This window comes from Trichosurus vulpecula, chromosome 7 (assembly GCF_011100635.1).
Source record: "Trichosurus vulpecula isolate mTriVul1 chromosome 7, mTriVul1.pri, whole genome shotgun sequence".
Classification (NCBI taxonomy): domain Eukaryota; kingdom Metazoa; phylum Chordata; class Mammalia; order Diprotodontia; family Phalangeridae; genus Trichosurus; species Trichosurus vulpecula.
Genome location: NC_050579.1, coordinates 253,362,761 through 253,379,502, shown reverse-complemented (window position 1 = coordinate 253,379,502; position 16,742 = coordinate 253,362,761). Strand labels below are relative to the sequence as shown.

Genomic DNA, 16,742 nt, shown 5'->3' with positions numbered 1-16,742 from the left:
ACTAAACCAATTGGCAAAAGAGGTCCAAAAAGCCAATGAGGAGAAGAATGCCTTGAAAGGCAGAATTAGCCAAATGGAAAAGGAGGTCCAAAAGACCACTGAAGAAAATACTACCTTAAAAATTAGATTGGAGCAAGTGGAAGCTAGTGATTTTATGAGAAATCAAGATATTATAGAACAGAACCAAAGCAATGAGAAAATGGAAGACAATGTGAAATATCTCATTGGAAAAACCACTGACCTGGAAAATAGATCCAGGAGAGATCATTTAAAAATTATTGGACTACCTGAAAACCATGATCAAAAAAAGATCTTAGATATCATCTTTCAAGAAATTATCAGGGAGAACTGCTCTGATATTCTAGAGCCAGAGGGTAAAATAGAAATTGAAAGAATCCACTGATCGCCTCCTGAAAAAAGTCGCCAAAAGTAAACTTCTAGGAATACTGTTGCTGAATTCCAGAGTTCCCAGATGAAGGAGAAAATATTGCAAGCAGCCAGAAGGAAACAATTTGAGTATTGTGGAAACATAATCAGAGTAATACAAGATCTAGCAGCTGCCACATTAAGGGATCGAAGGGTTTGGAATACGATATTCCAGAGGTCAATGGAGCTAGGATTAAAACCAAGAATCACCTACCCAGCAAAACTGAGTATCATGCTCCAAGGCAAAATATGGATTTTCAATAAAATAGAGGACTTTCAAGCTTTCTTAGTGAAAAAACCAGAGCTGAATAGAACAATTGACTTTCAAACACAAGAATCAAGAGAAGCATGAAAAGGTAAACAAGAAAGAAAAATTATAAGGGGTTTACTAAAGTTGAATTGTTTTGTTTACATTCCTACATGGAAAGATGATGTGTATGATTCATGAGACCTCAGTATTAGGGTAGCTGAAGGGAATTCATATAGACAGAGGGCACAGGTTGAGTTGAATATGAAGGGATGATATCTAAAAAAATAAAATCAAATTAAGGGATGAGAAAGGAACATATTGAGAGATGGAGAAAGGGAGAGATCAAATAGCATAAATTATCTCACATTAAAGTGTCAAGAAAAAGCAGTTATAATGGAAGGGAAGAGGGGGCAGGTGAGGGGGAATGAATGAATCTTGCTCTCATCAGATTTGACCTGAGGAGGGAATAACATACACACTCAGTTGGATATCTTACCCCATAGGAAAGAAGGAGGAAAGAGATAAAAAAGGGGTGGGGGAGGTTAGAAGGGAGGGCAGAAGGGGCGGGGGGAGGTAATCAAAAGCAAACACTTTCAAAAAGGGACAGGGTTAAGGGAGAAAACCGAATAAAGTGGGATAGGATTGGAAGAAGCAAAATATAGTTAGCGTTTCACAACATGAGTATTGTGGAAGGGTTTTGCATAATGATGCACATGTGGCCTATGTTGAACTGCTTGCCTTCTCAGAGAGGGTGGGTGGGGAGGGAGGAGGGGAGAGAATTTGGAACTCAAAGTTGTAAAAGCAGATGTTCAAAAAAAACGTTTTTGTATGCAACTAGGAAATAAGATATACAGGCAATGCGGCATAGAAATCTATCTTGCCCCACAAGAAAAGAAGAGAAAAGGGGTTGGGGGTGAGTGGGGTGACAGAAGGGAGGGTTGACCGGGGAATGGGGCAATCAGAATATATGCCTTTTTGGAGTGGGGCGGAGGGTGGAAATGGAGAGAAAATTTATAATTCAAACTCTTGTGGAAATCAATGCTGAAAACTAAAAATATTAAATAAATAAATAATAATTTAAAAAAAGAAATAGAGTGGTGAATCAGTGGAATACATTATGTACACAAGACAGTAGTCAATGGTTATAGCTAATCTACTGTTTGGTAAACCCAAAGACTCTAACTTCTGGGATAAGAACTCAGTATTTGACAAAAACTGCTAGGAAAACTGGAAAACAGTATGGCAGAAAATAGGCATAGACTAACATCATATACCATATACCAAATGGGTACACAATTTAGACATAACGGATGAAACTATTAGCAAATCAGGAGAGCAAGGAATAGTTTACTTGTTAGATCTATGGAGAAGAGAATAATTAAAGACCAAGAGGCAGAGAATGTTATGAAATGCAAAATGGATGACTTGGATTATATTAAATTGAAGATATTTTGCACAAATAAAGCCAATGCAACCAAGATTAGAAGGGAAGCAGAAATCTGGGAAACAATTTTTACAGCCACTGTCTCTGATAAAGGCCTTATTTCTAAAATGTCTGGAGAACTAAGTTGAATTTATAAGAATACAAGTCATTCCACAATTGAGAAATGGTCAAAGGATACGAACAGGCAGTTTTCAGAGGAAGAAATTAAAACTATCTATAGTCATATGAAAAAAAATGCTCTAAATCACTATTGATTAGAGCAATGCAAATCAAAGCAACTGTGAGGCACCACATCACACCTATCAGATTGGCTAGCATGACAAAACAGGAAATGGTAAATGTTGGAGAAGATGTGGGAAAATTGGAACACTAATGCACTGTTGCTAGAGTTGTGAACTTATCCAAGCATTCTGGAGAACAATTTGGAACTATGCCCAAAGCACTAAAAAACTATGTGTACCCTTTTACCCAGCAATACCACTTCTAGGTCTGTATCCCAAAGAGATCATACAAATGGGAAAAGGACCTATATGTACAAAATATTTATAGCAGCTCTTTTTGTGGTGGTCAAGAATTAGAAATTGAGGTTCTGCCCATCAGCTGGGGAATGGCTAAACAAGTTGTGGTATATGAATATAATGGAATATTATTATTCCTCAAGAAATGGTGAGCAGGTGAATTTCAGAAAAACCTGGAAATCTTGCATGGACTGATGCTGAGGGAAGTGAGCAGAACCAGGAAAATATTGTATATAGTAATAGCAACACTGTGTAATGACTGACTTTGTTAGACTTAGTAATTCTGAGCTATGTAATGAACTAAGACAATTCCAAAAGACTCATGATGGAAAAGGCTATCCACATCCAGAGAAAGTACTGTGGAGTCTGAATGCAGATTGAAGCATACTATTTTATGTCTTTTTTTTTCTTTTTCTTGGTTTTTCCCCTTTGTTCTGATTCTTTTTTCAAAACATGGCTAATGTGGAAATATGTTTAATATGAACATACATGTATAGCCTATATCAAATTGCATACTGTCGTGGGGAAGGCGGTAAACTTTAGAACTCAAAATCTTATAAAATTGAATGTTGAAAACTATGAATAAATAAATTTCAAAAAAAAGGAAAAAAAAGAACTTTGGAATTGATTGTTCAACATGGGAGACACTGGCACAGAACCTTTGAGCATGGCATGCCTTCATCAGAGAAGGTGAGCATTTGAGCATATCCTAGCTGCTGTCCCTCATTCTCGAAGAGGACCACAATGACATCACCATGCTAGAGTCTAGTTTCAATGTGTCCAACTGTGGTCGATCAGACCAATATGAGTTTGGAATGCTCTACTACAGGTCCGTGTGAACATTTGGGGTGAATACTCCACATTTGTGCATCCTGTATTTCCTTTGAGCTGTCTCAATTCTGCTTTGCTCATAGAGCACAGCACCTTTCCTGATGTGGGCATGCAATGCTGAGCGGTCCTGTGCCAGTGTCTCCCATGTCATACAATTGATTCCAAAGTCCTTAAGAGACCTCAGAGTGTCTCTGTATCACTTCTGCCCACCGTGTAAACACTTTCCCCATGCGAGTTCTCCATAATATAGCCTTTTTGGCAAGCATACATTTTGCACTTGAACAACATGGCCAGCCCATTGGAATTGCACTCTCTGAAGCAGAGTTTGAATGCTTGACAGTTCAATTCGAGTAAGGACTTCAGTGTCTGGTACCTTATCTTGCCAGTTGACCTTAAGAATCTTCCTAAGACAATTCAAATGGAAGCAATTCAGTTTCTTGGCATGGTGCTGGTATACTGTCCAGGTTTCACAGGCATACAACAACGAGGTCAGCACAAATTCTCCATAGACCTTCAGTTTGGTACTCAGTCTAATACTTCTCCCCTCTCATATTTTCCTTTGGGGCCTCCCAAATAGTGAGTCAACTCCGCCAATATGTGCCTCAACCTCATTTGTACCTGACCTGTGGGTAGAGCATTCTGAGTTCATATAGGTCTGATCAACTACAGTCAGATGCACTGCAACTTGACTCATTTTGATCCTCTTCCAGAACAAAGGACAACAACCAAGTCATTTTCCATTTTAACTGAGTGTTTGTGTTAAAAGAGAGGATCTCAGTTCCTCAGTAAACCAGTAATTATCTTAGAATTTAAAAGTCTCTCATTAGCCATGTATGTTGTCACAACTTCTTCTTTCACAGAGCTGACAAGATTTTATGACCTTGCCAAAGTTGAAAATCCAGAGGACCAGCAAGCTGGGGAGCAGGCAGAGCTAGGACTCTCACTGGCTTCAAACGCCTGTGCTCCTTCTTCCCTGATGCAGTGAGGGGCCTTCCAGTGATTGCTATTTATATCCCATGAAAGATCTCAAGGCCAATATGTGCAAAGGATATATAAAAATGATGACTAATTGTAATAGCAATTTAGATTTGAAGATCTTTCTCACCCATTAATAGGTCATGTGACCTTCTAACAACACAGGAAGCCTAAGTCACATGTGATGGGAGGAGCTTGCTGAGAGGAAAATGAATTTGTGTCACAGAAAATGCTGAGAGAGCCATTATGGCAGTTATGACCATTGGAAGTGAGGTAAAGAGAGTCGACCTGTGATAGCTGTACTGTGAGTTTTGGGGAAGGCCCCAGCAGCGGGTCAGAGAGGTTTTGGGATGGCAAGGCTCCATGCTGAGATATTGTGTTTTAAGTTCCATGCTGTAATGATAAAGTGGGCTCACTGGTTGTGGGAGCTGGTGGCTTGGTTGTGGGATCTGGTTCTCTGGTGTCTGAATAAATGCTTTACTTCTTCTACTTTATATGTTCTACTTTGCAATACAGAACTATATAGGCATATTCACAATTATCATCAATAATGTGTTTACTGCCCTACTGACACACTAATATAGTTATCCTGAGATAGATTCTTTGTCATTTCTTTATCTTTTTGGACTATGTCTGTGACTGCAAGCACCTATTATGGTTCCTTTCAACCTTTTTTTCCCTGGTGATGGCTGCTTTCAATGATAGTTCCTATTTGGATTGCTTTTAATGGCTTTTAAAAGAAGAATGTGGACCACAGTGGTGCCTTGGGAGGTGTAGTAATTGGATTTATCTTGACCATTGCAAATTTAAGCTTTATTACTTCTTTGATGACATTTTTCATTTCTTCCTCAAAATTCAACAAGTGGAACGAAGAAGGAAAAAAGTGTGTAGATCCTGTTAAACCTGAAAGTTTGGTTGAAGGAAACAACAGGCTAGGTGACAGAAAAAAAATTCATGGGGGGCAGAGCCACCAAGTCCCTCCAAAAACCTATAAAAAATGGCTCTGAACAAATTCTAGAACTGCAGAACACACAAAATAGCAGAGGGAAGCAGGGCTCCAGCCCAGGACAGCCTGGATGGTTGCTAGGTGAGGTCTTTTGCATAAGGAGCTGGGAGCAGAGCAGAGCGGAGCAAAGCCCAGCATGGGCCGTGCAGACCAACCAGACCAGGAGCAGGGCGGAGCAGGCCCTAGTGCCCTGAATCAGTGAGCTGTGACAGTTGCCAGACTTCTCAACCCATGAACACCAAAGACAACAGAGAAGAACTTCAGAACCCACAAAATGGCAGAGGGAAGCAGGGCTCCAGCCCAGGACAGCCTGGATGGTCTCTGGGTAAGGTCTATTCTGCGCAGAGCTGGGAGCGGAGTGCAACGCAGCAGAGCCCAGCATGTGCAGCATGGACCAACCAGACCAGGAGCCGGGTGGAGTGGGCCTTAGTGCCCTAAATCAGTGAGCTGCAGCAGTTACCAGACCTCTCAACCCACAAACACCAAAAACAACACAGAAGGATAGTGGGAAAAGCTGCTGGGGACAGAGTGTAAGAAGGACTTTGTGGTTCAGGCACCACCCTGGGGGCAGCGGAGGTGGGGCAGCTACAGAACTACAGCAGCAGTTGCTTCTGGTCCCAGGCCCACCTGGTGGGAGGAATTAAGTCGCTGATCAGAGCAGAAGTGCAGAGCCTGCTGAAGATCTAAGTCCAGTCCAGGTTGGGGGTTCTTGGGGAAGAAGGAGTGCTGGTGTGACAGAGCTGGCACCTCCCCCCAAGCTTGTAACATAGTACTCTTTACTCTACAAGCAGTCATACCCTGCTGAAAAACTCAAGAGTCAAGTAAATTGGCTGGGAACATGGCTAGGCAGCGAAAACACACCCAGATTCAGTCTCAGACTTTGGAATCTTTCTTTGGTGACAAAGAAGACCAAAACATACAGCCAGAGGAAGTCAACAAAGTCAAAGAGCCTACAACAAAAGCCTCCAAGAAAAACACGAACTGGTCTCAGGCCATGGAAAAGCTCAAAAAGGATTTGGAAAAGCAAGTTAGAGAAGTAGAGGAAAAATTGGGAAGAGAAATGAGAAGGATGCAAGAAAACCATAAAAAACAATTCAATGGCTTGCTAAAGGAGACCCAAAAAAATACTGAAAAATATACTGAAGAAAACGACACCTTAAAAAATAGACTAACTCAAATGGCAAAAGAGCTCCAAAAAGCCAATGAGGAGAAGAATGCCTTGAAAGGCAGAATTAGCCAAATGGAAAAGGAGGTCCAAAAGGCCACTGAAGTAAATGCTACCTTAAAAATTAGATTGGAGCAAGTGGAAGCTAGTGACTTTATGAGAAATCAAGATATTATAAAACAGAACCAAAGGAATGAAAAAGTGGAAGACAATGGGAAATATCTCATTAGAAAAACCACTAACCTAGAAGACAGATCCAGGAGAGATAAATGCAAAATTATTGGACTACCTGAAAGCCAGGATCAAAAAAAGAGCCTAGATATCATCTTTCAAGAAATTATCGAGGAGAACTGCCCTGATATTCTAGAGCCACAGGGCAAAATAGAAATTGAAAGAATCCACAGATCGCCTCCTCAAATAGATCCCAAAAAGAAAACTGCTAGGAATATTCTCACCAAATTCCAGAGTTCCCAGGTCAAGGAGAAAATATTGCAAGCAGCCAGAAAGAAATAATTTGAGTATTGTGGAAACACAATCAGGATAACACAAGATCTAGCAGCTTCTACATTGAGGGATAGAAGGGCTTGGAATACGATACTCTGGAGGTCAATGGAGCTAGGGTTAAAACCAAGAATCACCTACCCAGCAAAACTGAGTATCATTCTCCAAGGCAACATATGGATTTTCAATAAAATAGAGGACTTTCAAGCTTTTTCAGTGAAAAGACCAGAGCTGAATAGAAAATTTGACTATCAAACACAAGAATCAATAGAAGCATGGAAAGGTAATCAAGAAAAAGAACAAGAAAAAGAAATTGCAACAGACTTACTAAAGTTGGACTGTTTTGTTTACATTCCTACATGGAAAGATGATGTATATGATTCATGAGACCTCAGTATTAGGGCAGCTGAAGGGAATATGCATACATATATGGATATAGATATAGATATAGATATGTGTATGTATATACATGTATATGTGTATGTATGTATATATGTATGTGTATATATGTATATATATATATAGAGAGAGAGAGAGAGAGAGAGGGCACAGGGTGAGTTGAAGATGAAGGGATGATATCTAAAAGAGATAAAATCAAATTAAGGGATGGGAGAGGAATATATTGAGAGAGGGAGAAAGGGAGAGATAGAATGGGGTAAGTTATCTCACATAAAAGTGGCAAGAAAAAGGAGTTCTGTAGGAAGAAAAGAGAAGGCAGGAGAGGGGGAATGAGTGAATCTTACTCTTATCAGATTTGACCTGAGGAGGGAATACCATACACACTCAATTAGGTATCTTACCCCACAGGAAAGAAGGAGGAAGAAGTTAAAAAAGGGGTGATGATAGAAAGGAGGGCAGATGGGGGAGGACGTAATAAAAAACAAACACTGTCGAAAAGGGACAATGTCAAGGGAGAAAATTGGATAAAGTGGGATAGGTTAGGAAGGAGCAAAATATAGTTAGTATTTCACAACATGAATATTGTGGAAGGGTTATACATAATGATATACATGTGGCCTATGTTGAATTGCTTGACTTCTTAGGGAGGGTGGGTGGGAAGGGAAGAGGAGAGAGAATTTGGAACTCAACGTTTTAAAAACATATGTTCAAAAACAAAAAATAAGAAGATTTTGCATGCAACTAGAAAATAAGATACACAGGCAATGGGGCATAGAAATTCATCTTGCCCTACAAGAAAGGAAGGGCAAAGGGGATGGGAGGGGAGTGGGGTGACAGAGGGGAAGGCTGACTGGGGAACCGGGCAACCAGAATATACGCCATGTTGCAGTGGGTGGGAGGGTAGAAATAGGGAGAAAATTTGTAATTCAAACTCTTGTGAAAATCAATGCTGAAAACTAAATATATTAAATTAAATTTTCAAAAAAGAAAAAAAATTCATATTGCTTAATTTATTCATTCATTCCCTTTAAACTTAGCGGATACATGCATGCATGGAGTCAGACCTGAATCTGACTGCCTGAATGAAGGAAAGAGAAAACTTATATACATTATTTTTAGCAGACTCAGAAGTCTGTGTTACCTCATTTTTATGATCCTCATGTATGTTTAACCACGATACAAGAAGAGGATTTTCCTTAATGGAATAGGTTTGTAAAGACAAGAGTGCTGACAAAGGTCAGTTAAAGTAAACACCCGTAGAATATTAAGCAAGGTAGTTTTCTTGGGATTAGGGGCTCATCTCTTAATGGTTAACAGGGGAAAGAATGTTCCTAGGTCAGTCGGATCTGGCCTTGTTGACAGAGAAAAGATATTCTGAGTTTACTCAGAGAACAAAGAGACTGTTAGGATCAGACTTTTCTTCTGGTTAATCAGTTCACTCTCTGAGTCTTATTGAAATTACAAAAATGATATGAAATGGTATAAAATGTTCCACATTTCCTCCTTTTGGTCAAAGGCAAACTGGAAGTTTCACCTGTAGACCAATAAGATATGGAAAAACCTCTATTTTCCTCAGGGGTGAAGTTCTAAAAATCCTTATCTAGGTAGATTCAGGTTTTTATTTTTTTGTGGTTGGACATCCCCAGAGGTGGACAGTAACTGTAAACAAGCAGAGGGAACAAGTTGCAAAGGGGATCAAGGTAGGGAGCATAATGGCTAAAGATACCAAAGACATAGGCGAACAGTCTTGGGAATGCAATGAACTCAGAAAGGGAAAGAGCAGCTCTTCGTTCAGGTTCTGGTCTGGACTCTTGGGAAAAAGCTGTCTGCATCTGATGCTGTCCCTTTCAGGCTCCTTTGAAACCGGAGGGCAAAGTCTCCTATGGGCTCAGATGTTCACTTGGGAGCAGGGGCAGTCCTCAGATGGAACAGAAGGCTCAAGGAGTTCATATCCACAAGTTTGCAGCTATAGAAGTAGTCAGACTTAACAGGAGCTCCCAGAACACCTATGATTTGATAATTGAGAGAAAAACAGCACAACATAGATCCCAGCCACGAAGGGCTAAGTTCTAACAATGCAATAAATGGTTTGGTATCCCAGCCACACAGGGTTGAGTTTAAACAATTACAAGAAAGTCTTTCTCACAACTCACAAATTGTAAAATTACATTAAGTCAGGTACAGACCAAACCACTTAGATGGCTCACAATAGACTGGTATTGAGAAGGGAAAATTTACATGTCACATGTTTTACATTTGCATGTTAGATAACCAAGAAAACTTAAACATGAACCATACAAAGTAATGCAATCATTATTAACCATGTTGAACATTATAAACTTTTAGCCATGCCATGTCTCTTTGACAAAGCTTAAAATGTTTCTGATTTAATTCCAGCAATTAATTGCACAATTTGTATACCAAGTAACTTTAAATCCCAGTTACATATTCCCAATGTCCATTTAAAGCAGCACTTTTTTTGAGTCCCAGATGCCTGATTGTAGTTATCTGGTCCCTAGATAGTAAAAGAGAGTTCTGCTTCTCTGTTTCAGATCTAGAAATTCCCAGATAATTCTTACTTAATATAACTTAGTACAATCACTTAAATTTGGTTCTCCATTTTTGAAACTTCAGAGTATTTCAGTTTATATATCTGCTGCTTCTATCCTTACCTAAATTTTGTACCTGGTATAAGAATCTTTTAAAATATGAAGGTCCAACCATAAAATTGAACTCATCTTCCTTTTAAAATTGTCAGACAGATACTTTATAAAGGAGATAAAATTTCACTTGTAACAATACCTTATACAATTTTCTTGTGCAAAAATCCAAATTTAAGATCTTATTACTAAAATACACTTATTAGCTTGAATTTCCATGATTGATAAGTTTCGGAGCCAATCATACACATCTTTATATAATTCTCAGGGGAATCAATCTGATCCTGTTATTTTCCTCAAATTTTTGCTTTCCTGTTTCTTTTTTATTAGACATTTATCACATTACATCTTTCTCTTATTACTTTGTCTAATCATTTCTTCCTTTTGGAGGATGTTATATCTATATTATTTTAATCTTTATTTGGCCATGAACATAGGTTAAAATTGTAAGCTATTCATACCTGCATCCTATTATAGTAACTCAGAGATATTCCAATATCCATCTATTACCTAATAGATTTAGCATTTTCTTACAAAACTTCTTGATAATATAAATTTGCTATGAAAGAAAAGAGGGACAATGTCATATATCTTAACAGAAGGAAAGAACTTCCTTAGCTCTAGTTTGATTCCAGGCATGAGTCATATCTGATAGCCAATCATACAGCCATTAGAGGCTAAAAGCAGGGCTTAGGAGTAATCAGGTGGTGATTTTTTTTTTTCAGAAAGGAGATAGCTGAATTGGGAAATAGAGTAAAGAAGATACTACTTAGGCCTTGTCCAAGGTCACCTTCAGAACTTTTTCCCAGGCACAGACATACCTTTAGAAGTTCTCAGCCTGTAATGTCTGCCATTCTACTACTGGCTTCATGTTACCTATCCCTGTGACCAGAGCTTAAAACAATATTAAATTGTAGTCCCATAAAATCTTAAATAGCAACTTAATATACTTCAGACAGGACAGTCCCAAATTTCATTGAGCTAATAATTATCAAATCAAGCTACATAACTTTTCCATCTTCTTAAATACTTTCTCACACTCTCAACTTAAACCATCTGAAACTAGTATTCTCTCAGGACAGGAGAGGCTTAGCTAACTCCCATTTCTCCCCAAACCTTCTATCTCCCTTTTGTATTTCCAATTAAACCTTTATTTACCTTTCCAAATCACTCAAACCCATTATTCAGCTTTCCTTCATGTTTCAACCATAAGACAAAACAACTCATATATTAGTAATTTTTACTGACATAACTGTCTGTACTGGAATCCATTCCAGCTTAAACAAAGGAAAGAGGTTAATGACCAACCTCACAGGTTGATGTGATTTATGTCCCCTGTTTACTCATTTTGGAGGAAAGGAACACTTTAGGAGTTAAATCTTATACACATTGATAAGCTCTAACTCTTGCTTAAAATCATAAAAATATTTTCCAAAACATTTATAGAATTATTTCCCTTCCTTAAAAACAGTTTAAAATTTATCCTGATGTTAAAAGGAATACTCACTAAACTTTTCTGAAGAAAATTATTTAGAAGGTTTTAAAATGATAAACATCTCTTTCTCCTTAAAGCAAACTAACCCTTAAGCACTGGAATTCATTAACTAAATGGGTGCCAAATGTCCTCTTTCTCAAAGTATTTATACAGAATTCCTAGATATTACAAAGTTCCTTAGTCAAAAAGGTGTTGTAATGTGGAGGACACTTAGTTTCTACAAGTTAAAAAGAACATACCCAATTAAATTAGCCTTATCACAATAACAAAATTTACCAGAACTTTAGAAACTTACTTCATAGAAATTCCTCTACACAGAAAGCTTTACACAAGATGGATAAGAATTGATAAGAATAAGGATTCATAATCACAAGTGGTAACATTTTAATTTCTAAGGCCCAATACTCATAGCATTGTAAAGGATTATTATTTATAAAATCACATTTTTTTAATATTGCTGATACATCTGTTTGCCAAATCACATAATTTAGAAATGTAACAATGCCCTAAACATAATTATGTATTTTAAAACTTGAAACAACCCATTTATCAATTTAAGTGAACACATTTCTAAATCTCCTTGCACAGAGAATCCTTCATCTCATCATTTGAAGCTATAACTTTAAATCACCAGATATATTCTCATAGTAGAAAAGTTTTTCACATGGAAAATCTGTTCTCATAGTAAATATCAGTATTATTAATTATTTACTTGTTGTAAGTTCCAAATCATCAATTTTTATCACATTCCTTTAAAAACCCAGTTCACATATATCAAAATCAGATTAAAATTGCTATAATATCATTTCTTACCACACAACGGTCTTCTCAAATTACACAATCTAAGAGAATTTTAAAAATACAAAGCAATTTTAGAAATACAGAAACAATAAACTTCAGATGACATCAATTGCATTTCCAGATTATCACATATAGAAAAATTTTCAACTTAATTACTTTCGGTATTCAAAAACTCAAGTAAGCATCACCTTTTGCTCATTCCTTAAACACTTTTTGCACTTAAATCTAAGGGAAACAATTCCCTCTTAACTCTGGGGAGGGAGTGGGGAATGATAAGTGATCAGCATTGGGAGGGGGTGTGTCAGCAAGAGTGAGCTCCTGGAGTGATTTTACAGTCTCAGGAGTTCTCTCTCAAAAACCCAACTAATCAGTTTTCAAACTTTTAATGATTACTCCCAGAATCTGCTAAAATGTTTTAGCTGTATTTTTTTCTGTAAATCCAGTTGGCCAGACCAGACATTACAAAAAAAAAGAGTCTCTGTTTCCCTAGCTGCAGCCTTAGAGGTCTCTGACTGCCTGCATTTCAGATTTTACAATTTACAATTACATTTCACAGCACACACACTCACCCACATAACAGACAATTAACAAAACAAATACAAACACAGCTCAGGCTCTGGTGATTGGTTCTTGAGTTGGCCCCTCCCCTTAGGACCCTGGGAGGTTCACAAGCACATGGATTAAGTTAACACCTAATGGGGTTTGGGCCTGGGGCTTAGCACCTAGTAAAGCTCACTGAGATAAATTGAGTCACTCAAAGAAAACAAAGGCCGTTCTGGTTACACTCCACCTTTTGTTCTAGGATACATAATCTAATCAGCCATGTATCCTAGAACATACATTGTGATCCAATTACAAAGGAAACTAAAACATATCATTCATAATAAAGCAAAACATATCATTCAGTGACATTCCCAAATATTGGTTTACAGTTCAAATGTGACCCACCCCTAGGTCCCAGCAAGATAATTTCTTCAATCAATCATTCTCAAAATAATTGTTAACTATTCAAATGTCCACCCCTAGGTCAAAGCAAGTTAATCTCTTAAGCTCATAAAGTGTCCAAATAAAGTGCTTCTTCAGCAGTACACTGCCATTGCAGGCTTTTTCCCAGTACCCTGAGGCATGGGCATGCTTTAGTTAGTAAAGTCCTAAAGCAAACAAACAGAGTTCTCTTGGGGATATCTCCTCCCCAAATTGCCATTGCAGGCTTCCACGTGGCACCCAAAGTCCCAATTTCAAAGAAAGAGTCCAAACAAAGTTCTTTTAGGGTCTGTTCTCCCCATTAAGTTCCAGTCCCCGGTTCCAAGTCCTGAGGGTTTGCTGGTCAATAAAGCCAACAGGGTGGGGTCCCTGGGGGTCCAAGGCACTTCCCCCACCCCAACAAAAACAAATCCATGCCTCCCTCCTGGATCCCAAGCAGCCCAAGCAGAAGGGACCAAAAAGGCAGACTCAGTGCCTTGCTACAAAGTTTCCATCTTGCCCCAGGGCTGGACTTCAGGCTCCTGGGTTCCAACTCCAGCTGGCCTCACCTGGCTTCTTCTGGAATCCTGATGTAGGTGGTTCCCCATCTTTGTGCTCACCTCACCAAAGTCAGCTGGAAAGCAGCTCACTGCTCTTACCTTTCCAAAGTTCTCATGCAGGCAGTCTCTTGGATCAATATTTCAGCAGCCGCTGTCTGCTTCTTCTTTCTCCTCACCAGCCCCTCCTGCCAAATCTGTAGGAAGACCATTCTCCAAGTCCCCAAGGCCATTCTCCACTCCTATTTCAAAACTCCATATATAATATAATCTCAAGACATTCACCTTTTCAGCACAGTCCTCCGGGGCCAGGCTTATCAGCTTAAGCCCTGGGAAGAAGGGATTATCTCCTGCTCTGGGCCCCTGGAAAACCACGCCCAGCACTTCCACCGGCCTGTTTTCCTTCAGGACTTTGTTGCTCCTGAGGCTGCACAGAACCATAGCCACTCCAAGCACAAAGAGCAATCCAAAAACTGGGAAACATTCAACCAGCCCAGTACCCCAACACACCATGCTTCCTTGTTAAAGCCAGATCCTACCGACTACGCCATATGTTTCAACAATCTGGCTAACAGCTTCTGTAGGGGTGTAAGATTCACCCACAGCCAGCACCCAGAAAACTGCCAACAGCACAGGTTCTTCTGATCTGCTTAAGCAAGGGAAGCAAGGTGAAGGGGTTGACAAGCTTACTTTTAATTCAGCATTCAAATATTATTCAGTTAGTTCAGGGGAAAAAGTCAGTACCCTGAACTTCAAAACAAAATGCAAACAAATTACAAACATCAACAGACTTTGTCTGATTCAAATCCCAACACATAGTTACCAGAGTTCAACAAAGTTTCAACATTCGGGTTTACAAGCTGGAGGGCTCCTTAGCTATAGCTGCCCGGAGTCTCCTCGTCAACACCATCTCCAGAGCCCCACACAAATGGCTCTGTCCTCCCTTCCTATAGGGCTTCAGACATCAAACATCATCTGAATCACCAGAGCTCAGGCTCTGGTGATTGGTTCTTGAGTTGGCCCCTCCCCTTAGGACCCTGGGAGGTTCACATCCACATGGATTACATTAACACCTAATGGGGTTTGGGCCTGGGGCTTAGCACCTAGTAAGTAAAGCTCACTGAGATAAATTGAGTCATTCAAAGAAAACAAAGGCCATTCTGGTTACAATCCATAGCTAATTTTTTCTTTTTCTTTTTTTTCTCTTCAGAGGGGACCTAATTAGTCCAAAGTGAGTCATTTAACTCGAGTTGGTCCCTGTCCCTAAGGCTAGTTTAAAGGGAATTTCAGACTTCAACCAAATTTGTGGGAGTCCTTTTCGGAAGCTGGGGATGGGGACAACTTACTCCCGACCTTGTCAAGGCCAAAATTCCAGGAAAAATGAATCCTGTGGCACCTGAAGCATTGGCAAGGTTGGGCTGCATTGTCCTGTTTCCATCCTTTCCATCCGAAGTTCACAGCACCATAACTGTTAAACCTGAAAGTTTGGTTGAAGGAAACAACAGGCTAGGTGATAGAAAAAAATTCGTATTATTTATTTATTCATTCATTCCCTTTAAACTTAGTGGATACATGTATGCATGGAGTCAGACCTGAATCTGACTGCCTGAACAAAGGAAAGAGAAAACTTACATACATTATTTTTAGCACACTCAGAAGTCTGTGTTACCTCACTTTTATGATCCCCATGTATGTTTAACCATGATACAAGAAGAGGATTTTCCTTAATGGAATAGGTTTGTAAAGACAAGAGTGTTGACAAAGATAAGTTAAAGTATATGCCCGTAGAATATTAAGGGAGGTAGTCTCTCTTGGGATTAGGGTCTCATCCCTTAATGGTTAACGGGGGGAAAGAATGTTCTTAGGTCAGCCGGATCTGGCCTTGTTGACAGAGAAAAGATATTCTGAGTTTACTCAGAGAACAAAGAGACTGTTAGGATCAGACTTTTCTTCTGGTTAATCAGTTCAGGCTCTGAGTCTTATTGAAATTACAAAAATGATATAAAATGGTATAAAATGTTCCACAATCCCAAATACAAAGAAGGAGGACAGAGAAATTGGATTCAGGTTTTCTGTAATGGAGTTGTACCTACACTGTTCTACATGATAGAAAATGGGCCAGGTAAAATCTGCATTGATTTCTCCAGGTAATACACCAGTTCCTAGATGTGTTTGTCTCTTTTGCCTTTCTTGGCCTCCTCTGCAGGAGATACATGGACTTCAGAAATTGGCTCTGTCTCAAATTCTACACAACCAAGGGTGATAACAACCTGGTAAAGAGTTCCATTTGGTACCAATGGAGGGGTCACTGTAGTAGGCTTCCTCTCCAGCTTTCTTGGTGGGTCCTTGGTAGGCATTGCCTACTTCTTCTCTCAGCTGATTTTTGTGAATAATTTGGAATCTTCTGCTCTCCGATGGCCAGTCATTGCATTTGCGGGAATGACTTGTTTATTGGGATCAGTTATTGATTCATACTTAGGAGCAACAATGCAGTACTCTGGTTGGGATGAAAGCACCCGTTTGGTTGTCAGGCAGTCAACTAGTGAGACAAAATACATATCAGGAAAGCCTATTCTTGATAACAATGCTGTGAACCTGAAGCTGTTTTCTTCCATCCTCATTGCTCTCTTGCTTCCTAGTGCAGTGTAGGCTTTCTGGCCCATGAAATGAACTGGTGTTAATTTCCATTGCTTTGTGACCAAAACTGAGCCTAAGTTGAACTTTGTGATTCTGAGATTTAACCTCAAAACA

The 16,742-nt window shown here is 39.2% G+C and overlaps 1 pseudogene; it reads left to right on the top strand.

Annotated features, from left to right (window-relative positions):
• Positions 1–4,482: 4,482 nt before the first annotated feature.
• LOC118855708 lies at positions 4,483–16,661 on the top strand (annotated as a pseudogene).
• The last annotated feature ends 81 nt before the right edge of the window (positions 16,662–16,742 follow it).